This window comes from Schistocerca nitens, chromosome 3, assembly GCF_023898315.1.
Source record: "Schistocerca nitens isolate TAMUIC-IGC-003100 chromosome 3, iqSchNite1.1, whole genome shotgun sequence".
NCBI lineage: Eukaryota > Metazoa > Arthropoda > Insecta > Orthoptera > Acrididae > Schistocerca > Schistocerca nitens.
Genome location: NC_064616.1, coordinates 452,868,008 through 452,884,489, shown reverse-complemented (window position 1 = coordinate 452,884,489; position 16,482 = coordinate 452,868,008).

Sequence of the window (16,482 nt, the reverse complement as noted above, 5' to 3'; positions counted from 1 at the left end):
CTGTGCCCAGCAGCACACTACTAATGCTGTATTTGGAGAAAAGGGTTTGTTTGTCCTGCTCATCTGCATTAACTTACCTTTTTTTTTTTTTTTTTTACATTTAGAGCTAGATGTCATTTATCACACCAACTAGAAATTTTGTCTAAGTCATCTTGTATCCTCCTACAGTCACTCATGACAACAGCTTTCCATACAGCACAGAAACATCAGCAAACAGCTACAGATTGCTGCCCACCCTGTCCGCGCAAATCATTTATGTCCATAGATAACAACATTGGTCCTATCACACTTCCCTGGTGCATTCCTGGTGATGCCCTTGTCTCTAATGAACACCAATTTCAGGTTTTGTTTTGCTATCTTCAGTTGCCACGCAAGACTGATCAACAACTGACTGGATGCAAGCCTTAGACCCACTTAGCAATTCTACGTAGGACCAGAATTTTGTCAGATTCTCTACCAGATCTTTTGCTACAGTATGATGGTGGTAGCTGTTCTATGCTTTGCACATAGATCTTTTCACAGATGCTTGAATCTATACTAAACTTTGCTTGTTGTCATTTGCACATTCTCTTTTGAAACAAGAATGCAACAGCCTCTACTTCCTCAGCATTTTCCATGATGGGTCTTTTCCACCCTTAATCCACTTACTAGGTACATCATTCTCCAGACCACAATTAACAATCTGCTTAAACTTTGACTGTTATTCCTCTATGCCTATCATACTGGAGCTAAGCAATGTCAATTCACTGCCCAAGTGACATGATAAGGCTGCTAATTTACTCTTTCTAGCAGAAACACCCTCATAGACTTTTGACTGATTTATTAGATTTTGTAACCATAGTTGCTATTATGATATCATAATAATTCCCATTTCTATACTGACATTGTCAATAACGTCCAGCCTCTCTGTAGCTCCAAGGTCTAAGATATTTCCATTGCATGTGGACTACTGAGCTAGCTGCTCAAAACAGTTTGGATAAGGTCTGGCCCCTATGTAGCTACAAGGTCTAAAATATTTCCATTGTGAGTGGGCTGCCATATTAACTGCTCAAGACAGCTTTCAGAAAACATGTGCAAAAGTACTTCACATGACTGTCTGGTTTTACCCCCTGGAATGAATCCATAGACATCACAGTTCATACTAGGTAGTTTAAAGTCTCCTTCAACTAATATTGTATGATCCAGGTATTTACACACTACTGACCATAGACTTTCTTTGATTGACTCTAGAACTATCACAGGAGAATCGGGTGGCCAGTAAAAAGTCTAACAATTAACTTGCTTTCACCTAGACCTTTATATGCAACGAGATAAATTCACTGTCGCACTCAACTTTGACCTCAACAGAGACAAAATTTTTGTCGGCTACAATGAACACTCCCTGTCCTATGCCCTTAATCTGTCTTTATGATATACATTTGGTGACTTGCTAAATAATTCAGAGCTTTCTACTTTGGGTGCTAGCCAGCTCTTGGTCCCAAGAATAATTTGACCAAGCCACAACTCTCAGATGACTGCACTCTGCACACTCAATAGCCACAAGAAGGGCCATCTCCACATCTTGAATGAGGCCCTTGCGCAGACATACTGAATGCACATTGGCTTTCTTTCCAGCCCTGAACACTCTGTTTAAGGGGCTACATAATGCACCTAACATTGGAGTTCCTGTTAGCTAGTAAACATCATCTGCTGTGTGCCTGCTCAGACCCTGCTGACATGGCAGCCACATGTGCCTTCATTGATTTGAATGCGTCAACCACACACCACTCACCCTGCTGTGAGGGAGGATCTATGATGTTCAATTACATCAGGAGGCACCTTAGCAGCAGAGCCTGTTGTTGAAACAAGTGACACCTGAAGTGTCTCATTTGGTACGCCAGATTCTTTGTCTCTACTGTACCTTAAGACAGCAGCCTGAAGGTGACTGACCATAGAAAAAAATGCATTCAGTTGTCTGCAAAACTGTGGCCAGCTCCTCCTGCATCTACACACAGCATGCACACATCCTTTCCATCCTAACAAGACTAACTGAAGAAGTAAATTATAAAGGCAGACAGAATATTAGGTATGCAACTTGGTACGCTCCTGATGTTTCACCAAAGCATGCTGATGCCTTAATGAGCTATATAAATGTATTATTGTATTTATATCAGAATAAATGAAAACTTTACAGACAACCTGAGCTTACACCAACAAAATGAAAGCTTAGGGGAGACTAGGGCAATCATACCACCTTAAGGTAAAATGATTTTTAACTTATATAAAAATTAATTATAATTGCATAAATATAATATATAAGACTCTACAGTTATTTGGTATTCCACATTTTTTTGTTTCTTCTTCTTTCTAAGTGCATTAAATTTTTTTAAATTAAATGTGTGTACAATGGTGAGATTTCCCCAGGTTCCTATATAATTCTGTTGTAACCATGGGGTAATCATGCTACCTGCTACAAAACTAAGAAAATAATGGAAAATACAATAAATCAAATAATGTAATGAAAAATTTATTAAATAATGATATAATATTTTTATACAGTTAACTTTTACAACCATTAGTACACATGAAAAAGATTAAAGTTAAGTTTTAGGGTCTCTGGCAAAAGTCACAATTATAATTATCTGGGAAGCCAGCACCACTACACTCAGTGTGTGCCCACTGTCCTCCACACTGTTTACATTTGAAACAAAGCTCATTGAAAGTGTACTCTCCACAGACAAGGCAAAGCTCAAGATTATCTGACCTTATGAATTCTACAGGGAGAGAGTGGTTTGTTTTTCTTGGATGTGGCATTCTTTCATTTAATAGAACATCTATTTTTCATAGTTTTTGTACTTTGTTTCAAAACATTTGTTGTTGCTTTCTTGACAGCTAATTCTTTCTTCACAACTATTTCCCTTCTTTTACATTCACTATATTCAAGAACTAACTTCATATGAAAGGACATTACAATAGCAGAGAGACTTTTCTACTTTGCATTTCCCTTAAAATTAATCACCACCACTTTGGGAAATGGTGATAGCTTATTGAAACATTTTAGAAGACATTTTCCCAAATTAACTTCCTGATGACATTCCAGAGCACACAGGAATTCCAAGCAAACCATCTAATATGAACACACCAAGCCCCTCAGCTCCCAGAGGTGTCTTCTGTGTCTCTTGAGGGTAGGTGCTCTGTTGTGGTAAAGGCCTACTTATGTTTGGATGAAGCTTTACGGATACACCATTAGTGTTGGAATGATTGACCTCTTCATCTTCTTGGTCCTCTATCACAAAAGGGTATACAACCTGAGATGGTTCAACAGCCTCTTCTTTAAACTTACCTGCATTTACTGAGAAGATTCCAGTACTTTCAAACCCAGAAATGCCTTTCTCAATTGTAGCCACATTCATATATGCAACATTGAATATGTTAGCAATGTTATACAGTATTATCCTTCTCTATAAATCTGATCTCATGAATTTTTCACATTCCTTATTGGAAACATTTTTCAGAGGATGAAGAAATGTGATGTCAAGTTGTATTTTGTGGGATGTACACAGAGGAATTGAAAACATGTGAATGTGGTTTTTCTGATAAAACTCATACAAATCCGTTGATACATGACTTCCATGATTATTGAGTAAGAGCAGAACTGGCTCTTCTTTTGGTGGCTTAGTGAATTTATTGATGTGTTTCAGCCAATCAAGGAAAATGTGCTTATCAGGCTATCCACTGTGTGAGCATTTGTAAAGGGCACCTGTTGGTCCTCCTCTCTCAAGTAAGAGAGTCATCTTTTTTCTTGGGAAAATGAACATTGATGGGACATACTCTTGAGAAGCATTCATAGAACACACAACTGCAATATTGCATCCTCTTTCCCAGCTGGTCACACCCTCAACTTGATTTTGACCTTTAAGCCCTAAGATATGATCCAGTTTCTGCACTGAATAAATACCAGTCTCATCCATGTTGAATATTCTGGATCGTTCAAACTTATATTTGTCCATAATTAAATTTAGATTTTTGAAAAATATTTTGACCTCGTTTTTCTTGAACACAGTCACCCTGTTAATGCTTGTTGCAGACAGTTTGCACAAAGAAAATTTGAGGATTTCTCCTTCAGAATCCTAATACCCAATCTTCCCATGCCATTTTATCATCTCGCTTGAAGCTGTGCTTTATTTGAAGTTCCTCTGCCAAATCAATGCCAAACAGTCAACTCTGTAGTAGTAATTCCATAAAAAAGATTTGCTAGACCAATGACTCATTTTATTGGTTCTGCTTCCTGTTCCCTGTTAAAAATTGGAGATTTAGCCATATGGGCTTTGAGAGTTTTATTTTTCATCTTCCTTCAGCAACCTGCCGCATGGCAACCTGCAGAACTTCTTGAGTCCATTGTGCCTTCTTTGTTGACCTTATTCACACATGAGGAATCTGAAATTGAATGAAAATCACATAAACATAATGATGCATTAACTTGGGGTAACACTGTCTCCTTTGTAGGATGGAGACATAGCCCCATCATATGGTGGCATTATTATCCAATTTGCTAATATACTGGACATAAGTAACCTACATCAAAAGGGAACAGAACAAGTAAAACAAATGACAATATGTGTAAATAGATTCACTATAAATATATACTAATGTTAAATTTCTATTTTCAGTGCAAATTTTACATACCTCAGTAGTTTGAAAGTCAAAAATTAGATGAAATCTCTAAGAAAAATGAAAATTATTCCTCGCATTAATCCAGGTCTCATATAAACATTAATGCAACTGACAGAACTTTGGGAACTGTCTGCTAGGTTTCAGCACCTGTCACAGGAATCTCCCTCCAAACACATGCATTATATGTGAGGTAGTGGAATAACACAGTGTGGTGTGAGTAGCGAGGTCTCCCACACATCTCTTAAACAGAAAAACATGCATGAAATTTAATAAATATCCTAGGAGGAAAACACAAGAAAAGATAAACTCTTAACTTGCTACTCTGTAGATGTGAATAAGCCAAGGGATAGAGGCTATGTCTTGTTTTGTTGTGATGTTTATAATTGGGCTGATGTTGTTGCTCATATATCTGCTGAATCTGTTCCAATCAATATCAGTCATCTTCCAACATTGTGAGTGTTTTATAACTCTTTGAATTTTTCCAATTACCGGATGGTGATCAGAAGTAAGGTCCACCACTGTCATCAACTCAGGGTCACCATCTATGCCCTTAAGTATTGCTATGTCCCATACATCAGGTCAATGATTAATTTGTATTGTGGGCTTGAGAGGTACTCATATGGTGGCATCAAGGTCTTCCTCCCCAAGTTCAACATTTGCTCCCCCTTCGTATTGTTTCTGGTTGATTGCCATATCAGGTGTTTTACTTTGAGGTTGCCATTGGGAAATACTTTGTTGAAACCATGAAATACCCTATGTAGGTTATAAGGTATTAGCTGGTCATTTGGTCCTAATTAAGCCACTACCAATGTTACTTACCTTGTTGTTGTCCAGATGGTTACTGCCACTGTAAGTTGTTGTAATGGTCATAGTGTTTCTTCCCAATGTGTGATGTCATTGTGGTTGAATGCTGCCATCCAACCTCCTCTTCTGTTTTGTCTGTCCATTCTGTAACCTGTCATATTCCGTAAGTTTCAGACATGTGGAGATGTGTTTCTGTTAATAACAGAGCATCATTATTGTTAGTGGAGACATAGTCCTGTAGTTCTGTTTTCTTGTTTCAAACTCCATTCACATTCCAGATGCAGATTTTTAAATCCTTTGTTCATCTTCTTTCCATGGTGTGTGGTACTTTTAGTCAATGATGCTCACTAGTTCTTTGACTAAGATAGTTATCTTAGTAATGGTGTCAGGTACTTTCATCAACTTCCTCCCTAAGTTGACCAATTTGTGAAACAAGTTGCCATTTTTTAGGGAGATCAACAGTTTGGCAATATCTGATAGCGCTTCACCAGCTTCCAGTTTTTCTGTGTTATTGCCTGAGATTGTTGCCTTGTTGTCTTTCTTGAACACGCTTTTCTTCTTGAGGGCAGTCTTTTTGATGCATTTTGGTGTTTTTTTCTCTCCTTATTGATGTGGCAGCTTGTGTCACCAGTGTTGGTTCTTTTGTCAATGCTGGTGTCACTGTTTTTACTGCAGGCAAGGTTGTAGCTTTTGGTCTAACATTGGGTCATACCTTGTGGGCTCAGATGGCTTCCTGAGCTTTCTTGCATCCCTTTCAATTTGCTGTATGAACATCCTGTTTGCAGTTTGTGTATTTGGTTGGTTTGTCCTATGTGTGGGTATAAGCTTCCAGTTGTGGGGTCCTCCATGTCTAATGCCTCTTGCTGGAGGCCAGCAACAATTTTGTGTATGTGTTCATCTTTGGCAATTTTTGTGCTGAGGGGGCACCTCTTGTGGAACATAATTTTCTGTTGTGACTTTTACGCAACTTATATATTTGATATCATAGAAGGCATCTAGGTTCTGATTTTTTGGCAGAGTAGCCATAAACAGAGGTTGAGGAACCAGTCATCCAGTTTTGGGATCCTTCTTGTGATACAGGAGCACTTCTTCAAAACCTATGTTCCAAGTTCCTGTAGGATTTCTTCTTCCTCTGTGTCCAGTGACAGGTATTTGATAACCATTTTAACTTTCCTTTTGTCTGGCTGCTGATGAGTGTAGAACAGTATTTTATTGACTTGGCAAAAGTTAAATCCTCTTGCATAGTCTTCCATTGTTGAAATGGTATGATATGTTGTATCCTTTGAATATCACTCTGTGGCTTCCGTCTATTACATTTTTGACAGCCTTTGCAAGTACTGTATGATTTACATCATAGTAGATTACTAATGGTGATACCCATTGTTTCTTTTCAAGATTGGCTTGTTGCTCTGTGGTGTGTTGTGGAGGTGACTCATTTGAAGTTGCTGCCAAGGCATCATATTTGTTAGTTGTCTCAGTGTTGTGAATTTTAAAATTTTCCCAGCAAATTTTATGTTCAAACAAATTTCAGGCATGCAGCTGGTTGCCTTTTGTGCAGTCTTTCAACATATGGATCTCTGAGGGAAGACTGCACTGAATTGTTATTTGTAGTAGTCTTCTTCCATCATTTGGCATCTACTTGCACTTTCATTTTTTCATCTGGGTTTGAAATATCACTCCATTCTCTTTTGCTGCATTGGTATAAACTGCTTTCTTTCTGTAAAAAGTCTTGTTGGATTCTTCTGATTTCTTCTAATGCCATTTTTCTTTGTTGTCTTCTCACCTCTTCTGCCTTATTTCTTGATTTTTTCCTTCGTATAGGTGAATCTTCATCACCTCTGGCCTCTGGCATGTTGGTGATTGGTTTTTCCATTGTTTCTATTGATGGTGGAGGCAATGGAAAGTTGTCCCTACTTACATGTCTATTGGTGTTTGACAAACCTTCACCCACAGGTCATGGGCTGGTCCCACTGCAGCAGGGGCTCTGGACCTGAGTTTTCCCTGTACCTACACCCCTAATTTCCAGCTAGTCTGGAAATATCTCTCACCCAACATAATTTAACACACTATTATATGTCATAACAGTAAAGTAATGACAGTTATTCTGTTCAACATCCAAGATGTATGCACTGCCAGGACTCCGGTCTGACAGATGAAATAACAGCTGTTGGCAGATCTATATTTAAAGGCTTTGGTCAACAAGTGAGTGATGTTGCTTATGTCACTAGAGCTGTTTACAGGCCAGATCATCAGGCAGAGCTGTAATGGGCTTTTATCCTTTCTGATGATGTCATGAACCCATTCTTCGGGGCTACCCAGCTGTATGTCCAAAGGATTTATGCAGTACATAGATATTCTGGACTAGATTTTTGATGGGGGAGCATGCACTTGGTAGGTGTTGAGAGGTTTGAATGGGTGGGACTTGTCCCAGGAGAAAAGCTATCACTAAGGTTCTCTCCTGATATCATGAGTCTGCGCCTCGGGAAAGGACAGGGTCAAGTGAAGAAGGAGTGAAATCCAAATGGGAAGTGATGTTAAGAGTTACTGTTACCCTCATTTTAGCTGAAATCAAGCACTAATTTTAACAATTGAAAAACTTACTGTATATGTATTTCACATGTATTATTACATTTAATTTAGCTTCTCTAAAATTTGTAATCTTACTTCAATGATTATTATGTTAATATTTGGCCAAATTAAAATGGAAGAAAGTTCAGAACATTTATTTATAGTTCTTTCTTTTTACAAGTGACAGAAATGCATTTTTTTTCATACTGCTCTGTGGATCATTTAATTGACTACTGCCACAGGATTGGAAGACTAAAATGTTGCTTGGGCTCAAAGAATTCTGATGATTCCTCAAAAATACATGTGAAACATTTTTCTTATTTTTATAAAAATAACATTGAACTTCTACATTTTACTTCCCATAACCTGCTCAATCCAGTAAACATATTCAGGGGTGTGACTCTTCAAGCTTTCCCAGCGGATGTGTTGTAAATAGTCTTCACAGGTTTGCCGCTGGATCACGTTGTGCAAATTCCACAATATTCCCTCAGAGCAACTGTCCGACATCTTCAGGTGGTTCAACCTTGCTCGTGTCTAGGTATGACTGACAGTATCCACACACTGATGCCCCATTTTTAGAACACGTGTGCGAAGAATGTGCAGCCGCGGAAATCGCGCATGCACAGTGATTTGCACTATTCAAACTCCCTCTGCCAAAGATCACAGAGTGGCTCTCCCGCACGTGTGTTGTACGCTGCATTTGTCAACAGTGCGGCCAGACGTTACTCACCAATGACCGTACTAGGCCCATGTTATGACGGGTCTGTTATCGAGGAATCTTGATTTTCATGTCATGATTTAATAGCAGCCAATTCAGGGTTCCAGGCTGTGCTCAGCTGAAATCCCGTATCCTTGTTGATGAGATTATCAGCTGTACAGATATGTATTGCTTCCTTAATGACGTAGTCCCAGAAAGATGATGCCGGGGATAAAACTTCCGTCTTTTCGTAACTCATACGATGTCCTGTATTCAGGCAGTGTTCCGCAATTGCCGACTTTTCCGGATGACGAAGGCATGTATGACGCTGATATTCATCGCAGCATTCTTGTACTGTGCACCATTTCTGGCCTACATACGCTGCCCCACACTGACAAGAAATCTTGCACACACCACATTTCCTCAGTCCAAGGTCATCCTTAATGGAACCCAACAGGTTTCTCAGTTTTGCAGATGGTTGAAAAACACACTTAATTCCGCATCTTCTGAGGTCTCTTCCGATTTTTGACAACATGGCACCAAAGTACAGCAAAAAGGCCAAAGTGGTGGGTATCTTCGTATCTTCATTCTGCTCCATAGGTTGAACCCGCCTGGGCCTGAATGCATTACGTATCTGTCTCTCAGAATAACTGTTTTGTTGGAACACTGTCTTCAAATGTTGTATTTCACTCGACAGGCTCTCAGGGTCAGATACCACATGTGCTCTATGAACTAACATATGTAATGCACTACTGCATTGTGCGGGATGATGGCAGCTTGTGGCCTACAGATATAGATCTGTATGCGTTGGCTTGCGGTAGATGCTTTGTCCCTAGGTTCCATCAGGGATGCATGCAGGTTTAAACATCACTAGGGGCAAAATATTTTCCCCGTAGTTGTTATTTAATTATGTTGAGGACACTGTCATTTGCTCATTATTTTCTCCTATTGTTTTCAATAGTGAACTTTTAGTACCTGGTCAATGTTTATGAACATAAATAAGCTAACAATGTGGTTACAGTAGAACCTGTTTCCATATCCCCAATTTTAGGTTTTCCTGTCATTTACATTATTTTTATTGGTCCCATTGTAAGTCCTATTAAATCAATTAATTGTTTTGCTTATGGGTAACATTTTCCACATTTTGCATTTTTGAACCACTGCAACAAACTTCAATGTCAATTTTCGAATTCATTTATGTGGAAACTACACAATGTTCCTGATAACACACACAACCTGTAGGGTACTGTATAACATAAGACTGTATAGTTTGTGTAACTATCTAAATTGATGAGGAATATAACTGGAAGTTTTAGGAGAATTTTCAAAATGTTTCCAAAATTTTATGTCACCTGACTGCACTATAAACTGCAATACATGATCAAAACTAGCATTTTGATTTGTTTTTACTCAAAAGGCAAGTCATTTGATGAACAAAACAATTTCATTTCAATTTAGCATGAATAATTTGTGCTAATTTTGCATGTTTCTTATTGACAAGTTCTTCTACACTCTTAGTTTCATTTCTCATAATATTAACAAAATTAATTGACTCTTCAGTTGCATGTTTAGGCCATGCAGAATTCATGGGCATTTTTTGCAGCTTTGTGTAACTTGCAACTTTACATATAAATATGAGAATCGAGAATGAGAATGTTCACAGACAAGACTAACCATACATGATGATACTGACAGTAAATAGTGAATGGAGAAGCTAAAACTTGCTTCCACAAAATAAATGTTCGATCAATAGCTTGCGAGTCCCCACATGCAACTGCATGTATAATAAATCGTAAATCAGAAAGTCGTCGTTTATAGGTTCTCCAAAATGCATATTGGGGTTTTTAAATGTTGACTACATTACATTCTAGGGGCCAACTATTGCACCTGTTTCATTACCCATGAAAAATTCAGTCACAAGTTCAAATTACTGCAGGCAGGAATTTTCAATGAAAATAATATTCACTATTCACAATGTCCTAAATTTTAACAAAACTTAGTCTGTTTCAAATAATAATGTTAATAAATGCTCATCAATGAAATAATGATCATCTGAGACAGTACTTAAATGAAACAGTATCTCACTTTTGCATGAACCTCTGAAAAATAATCAAAGTTCCTTCTGTGAACTAGCAAAATTCTGAGTGCACATCAAACCCAATAATAGACACAATAAAGTATTTAAGTACACACTAGATCACCTAATGTGAAATATACACTAGATCATCTAATGTGAAATATTCAAAGTCGACACGTTGAAAATATTTTAGAGTCGGCTATTCACCAGCGACACATGCAACTATCACAAATCCACAATTCAACTAGTTTGCCTGATGCAAAATATTCTAATACCTCAAGTTGAAAATATTTCATTACCAACACACAAATATTCCAAGTCCACAAGTCAATACTTGGAAATATTTCAGTTCAACAAAAACATTACCTACTGCTGCACATATGTACTGTGTGTTCCAGATCTCAAACCTGACTGCTGCATGAATCAAATGTAGTGTGCTATTGTCCAAAAATGGCTGCCACTATTTATGCCCTCACTTGGACGTGAGTCAAGTCTGACATCTTAAACCAACTTAAAAACTATCAATTTGATGCTATATACATGTGCCATATATGAATTTGCCTGTAAATTCCCACAACTTTCTATTTCTGTTGTTAGTTTTTCTCTAACATAAATAGATTGTTCATAAATAAGATTTTTGTCCAAGTAAATGCTACGTTTGTGTTGTTATGTTACTAATAAATATGAACAATTAAAAGTAAGTGCATTCATACACCTGTAAGTATGTTTGCTTAGTAATGTTGCCGCTATTTTCAGTGTTTCACTTCTTATTTACTTGAAAATTCAGGAATTTTTTTTTTAACAGAATGTACATTCCGGCCTGTAATTCAAAATAGGAAATATTTATATATTTAAAAAAAACTACTACACCAGTCCAATAGTGCTCAATGGGATCTATCCGTAGACATTTAATTTGTAAAAATCACTTATGGTGTACTCAAGATATAAATTTTTCAAGTTAATTATATAAGTAAGACATTTAACATACATAAGGCATTTAATAATAAATAAATTAAAAGCCACATTTCATATTGGGTGGGGGGGGTGTTTTCACCCTCGCACTCATCTTAATTTTGTCTTGTTAACTGTGGTACTGGCTTGGCTGTCACTAGTTGGGTTAAGGCTTTATTAGATTCATTCTTATACGATATTTGTTCCGGATAGTCAATCTGACCATGGCGTTTATACCTCCATGTTTAACACCAGTGGCTGGGTTTTCCCAAACATGTGCTCAGAGCCTATGTTTATCTAACATGTGGTCTAAAATTCTCATACTCACAGTGTCTGCCAGTCACTGCAGCTCAAAAGGTGCCACCATCTATTGATGATACTGTGAGTCTCACGCATCTATTGGGCTCCATCTAACTTGGTCAGCCCACCATCCTGGCTGTCCAAATACTCACCAGTTTGGTTGCGCCTGCTCCAAACATCACAACTGAATGCGCATACATGGTCACATCTGCTTTTTATGGCTTCTCATCACAATTTCTGGGCTGTACCATCTCAAACTTTTTGAAACTGGTGAATGGATAGCTTATGATACTACAGGATTTTTGTTTGCTTGGTAAACTGTGACTCTACACTGAATGACCTGAGAGTCATTTAAATATCAGACATTTATTGAACTTTCAATTTTTGCTTACAGAACAGCCATAAGTACTGAATTGTGCAGTTACCAAGAGAAAGCCAAAGAACTAAAGAAAATAAAGATATCCAACACTGAATCAGATTTCAATGTTCACTACTGATGTGTCAACTGACGAGGTTGCTACACCAGCTTCTCCTCCCTATTTGAAACCAGGAAATTGGGGATGCAAGGGAACTGGTGTTTTACTACCATCTCATATGACCACCACTGGGCCCAATGCTGATGGTATGTGTATGTCCTCCACTGCTTTCGTGGAATGTCCAAACCTTCTTCTTTTTTCTCTGTCTGGGGGCATGTGAAATGAAAGTGATGTGTGCTCTCCATGCTGGTGGGAGTTGACACAGTGACTGTTGGTGGCTGGACTGTATTTGACTCTTCTATTTGAGCCAGGCTTAAGGTATTCAATTGACACCATCTCTTCTGTGCCATTCTGTTCTATTTTGAAGCTGTGTATTGCCTCTGTGGAGAACCTTGTAAGGTCTAGTTGTGATGAAGCAAGCTGGGATATTTTTACTTCCCCTCTTGTTTTGCCATCTGCCTCCTTAAATTAATTTTTAAATTTTAAACAATTACCATTAACATACATGAATATTATCTGCAAGTCCATAAAAGAGAAAGGTTGACCCTCAGGTTTAAAGAATATAACAACAGATCTAGTTTTGTGCTTAGTTTTATGTATGTAATTGATTTTCTAATTTATTTTTATTATTCCTAGTTAGTATCTTTTGCTATAGGGTGAAATCAGTAATTGCTTCATAACATAAATTCTATTGTTGACATATAAACAAACATAAATTCTGTACTAATTACAAACATTTGGAAGACAAAATAATAGTATTCTTAAAGTATTTATTTGGCCCTATTCGAAAACATGTTAGCAAAGCCAGCCTTTAATTAATTTCAAAGTAATTAACAGCTTTGTCAAAAGTATTGTTTGTATAACCATGTATGTTAATTTCATCATTTAAACAAATAATTTTGCTTAACCCTCGCAGCAGAAGAAACTGTTAAGAAGAACCAATTTTTCAATGTATTCAGCTAATTTAATGAGTTAATTTTTAATTGTAATTTCTGTAATTTTAACTTTGAACAATGTGTAGCTTCAGTACTTATTATTCTGATGATATGTAAGGGCCCGGTTTTCGGTCATGAGACAGTCAGTCCACGGCCGAGTTTCAAACGAGAAACCTTTGTTGGTTAGAACAACAACAATGCTTCAACTTAACTGTGGAATAAGTGTTAAGCAATTAGGCCATGTGTTAAAACAATGACAGTGTCTGCTCAATATGTACCTCTCTATTCTTCAAGAACTGTGAACTTTGTGGTTAGGTTTTTACTGCTCATAGATGTTTATTAGTAAACTATTGTAGCAGTATGTGGAGGTTTGCCTGCACACTATTAATGAAGCTTATTGAAAGTTAAGCAATAGTGCACTGACCATATAACTGCATATTATTAGGGGGTTGTGAACAGTGAAATTGAAGTACTGTGAGCCAGCCGAGCAGTTCTAGGCACTTCAGTCTGGAACCGCCCGACCACTATGGTCGCAGGTTCGAATCCTGCCTCAGGCATGGATGTGTGTGATGTCCTTAGGTTAGTTAGGTTTAAGTAGTTCTAAGTTCTAGGGGACTGATGACCTCAGATGTTAAGTCCCATAGTGCTCAGAGCCATTTTTTTGAAGTACTGTGAAATGCAACTGTGCACCTGTCAGCTACATTATTTACAGTACTCGGTGTCGGAATTCCAAACCCCGTTTTTCAGCCATTATGTCAACACTGAGGACAACGAACGAAGGAAATAAAACAGGTAGAACTGCTACACAGTGTCTGATGGCCATAAAGCAGGCTATATGCTGTCATCTCCCAGCCAGACTTACAGCGTTGTCTGCAGTTCTTTGTGTACAAAGGCAATTTTATATCTGTGATTCTGTGATGCTGTGCGGTGTACTTGTGCCACCCTTCTTTGTAGTTGCTGTTGGAACTCTGTCATGGCCTTTGTAGTTGGAAGATGCTGTGGCTGAGTAGAGATGAGCTCAGCAGGAAGTCATATTTGTTCCCAATACACAAGCTGTGTTGCATAGTACTGCAGATCCTCTTCAGTCACTGTTCTTAGCCCTAACAACACTAGTGGTAGTGATTTGTTCCACTGGCAATCACTTTTCAGGTTCTGTGGTGTCTTTCTACTATTCTGTTGCTCACAGGTTGGTAGCTAATAGTTCTGATATGGTTGCAGCCACACTGATGAAGGAGCTCATGGAACAACAGAGACACAAATTGCCTCATACAATTAGTTGCTAAGGTTTGGAGCACCCCAAATCTTGTGAATCAGTTCATAATCATGGCTCTGGCCAGTGTTTCTCCTGCCATGTCTGTGATGGGAATGGCCTCTGACCAGCATGTGAATTTATCTATGATGGCAGTCAATAAGAAACTGTACTGGTTGGAACTCAGTAGCAGTCCTACCAGATACACATGCACATGTATAAAATGCGCCATTGCTGTGTCAATGGTACCTAATGGTGCTGAGGCATGGCTGCCAATCTTGCTCTGCTGATAGACGTCACAGGATTGCACCCATTGACGGCAATCTTCCTTGATACCTGGCCAAATATCCTTCTTGATGACCAACTTGACACCTGAAGGCCTCAGACACCTTATGTTGAAACTCCTTTGGTAAATGAGATGTGTTTGTGATATCTGAAGGGTGATGTGCCATGGCAAGGTTGGTACCTTGCAATGCAATGACAAGAAAAGGTAAGTGCCACAAGTCAAATTAACAAATGAATGACATCAGCATAGTCACACACAGAAATATTTAGCTATGCTACCACAATGGATCTTCTATTTATGGTCAAATACAGTACTGCTGAGGCCATCTGCAGTCATTGACTACAATGAGGGCATTGTCTTCTAGTAATCCATCTGTGTGATCAATGTATCAGGCAGAACTCACCATGTAAGTTATTGTTAAATTTACTCTGAGTAAGACACTCATATGTTGTCTGTATCAAGTGATACATTAATTTTCAGAGACGAATATGAATACTCATGACATTCCTGTGAAAACAGATTTTACAAAATTAAGTAATTCTTCTTATCTGTGTTGTAATAAAGTGAACAAACATTTTATGTGTTATAGTATCCAGTCGGTCTCGTGCCAGAGCAAACCAAAGAGCACACTTTGGTACCAATGAGTGTATTTTCATCCAGTACAACAAATGGTGACGAGGCTGGTTATATAGATTTGCCTCACCAGCTTGAGAAGGGTTATTGTGTGCAAGCTGGACATGCCTTAGCTGCCTGGGATTTCCCTATTCTCTTGTTCTGATTAGATTAGTACTTGTTCCATAGATCATGAATATGACACTTCGCAATGATGTCAGGTTAATAAAAGTTTTTTGTGTGTGTTGGTTGGAGAAATTACCCACTTACTATATCCAAAAATTCACCTAATGAGTAGAAGGAGTTACCATTAAGAAATTCTTATAATTTCCTTTTAAATGCTATATGGCTATATGTCAGACTTTTGATGCTATTAGGTAAGTGACCAAAGACTTTTGTAGCAGCATAATTTACCTCCTTCTGAGCCAAAGTTAGATTTAACCTTGAGTAGTGAAGATCATCCTTTCTCCTAGTGTTGTAGCCATTGACACTGCTATTACTTTTGAATTCGTTCGGATTTTTAATAACAAATTTCATAAGTGAATATGTATATTGTGAGACTACAGTGAAGATCTCTAGCTCTTTAAATAAGTGTCTGCAGGATGATCTTGAATTAGCAGCAGCAATTATTCTGATTACACGCTTTTGTGGAATGAACACTCTTTTACTCAATGATGAGTTACCCCAGAATATAATGCCATACGAAAGCAGAGAATGAAAATAGGTGTGGTAAGCTAATTTACTGAGATGTATATCGCCAAATTTGCAATGACCCTAATAACATAAGTAGCTGAACTCAAACATTTCAGCAGATCTTCAGTGCACTTTTACCAGTTCAACCCCTCATCAATGCATATACCTAGAAATTTTGAAT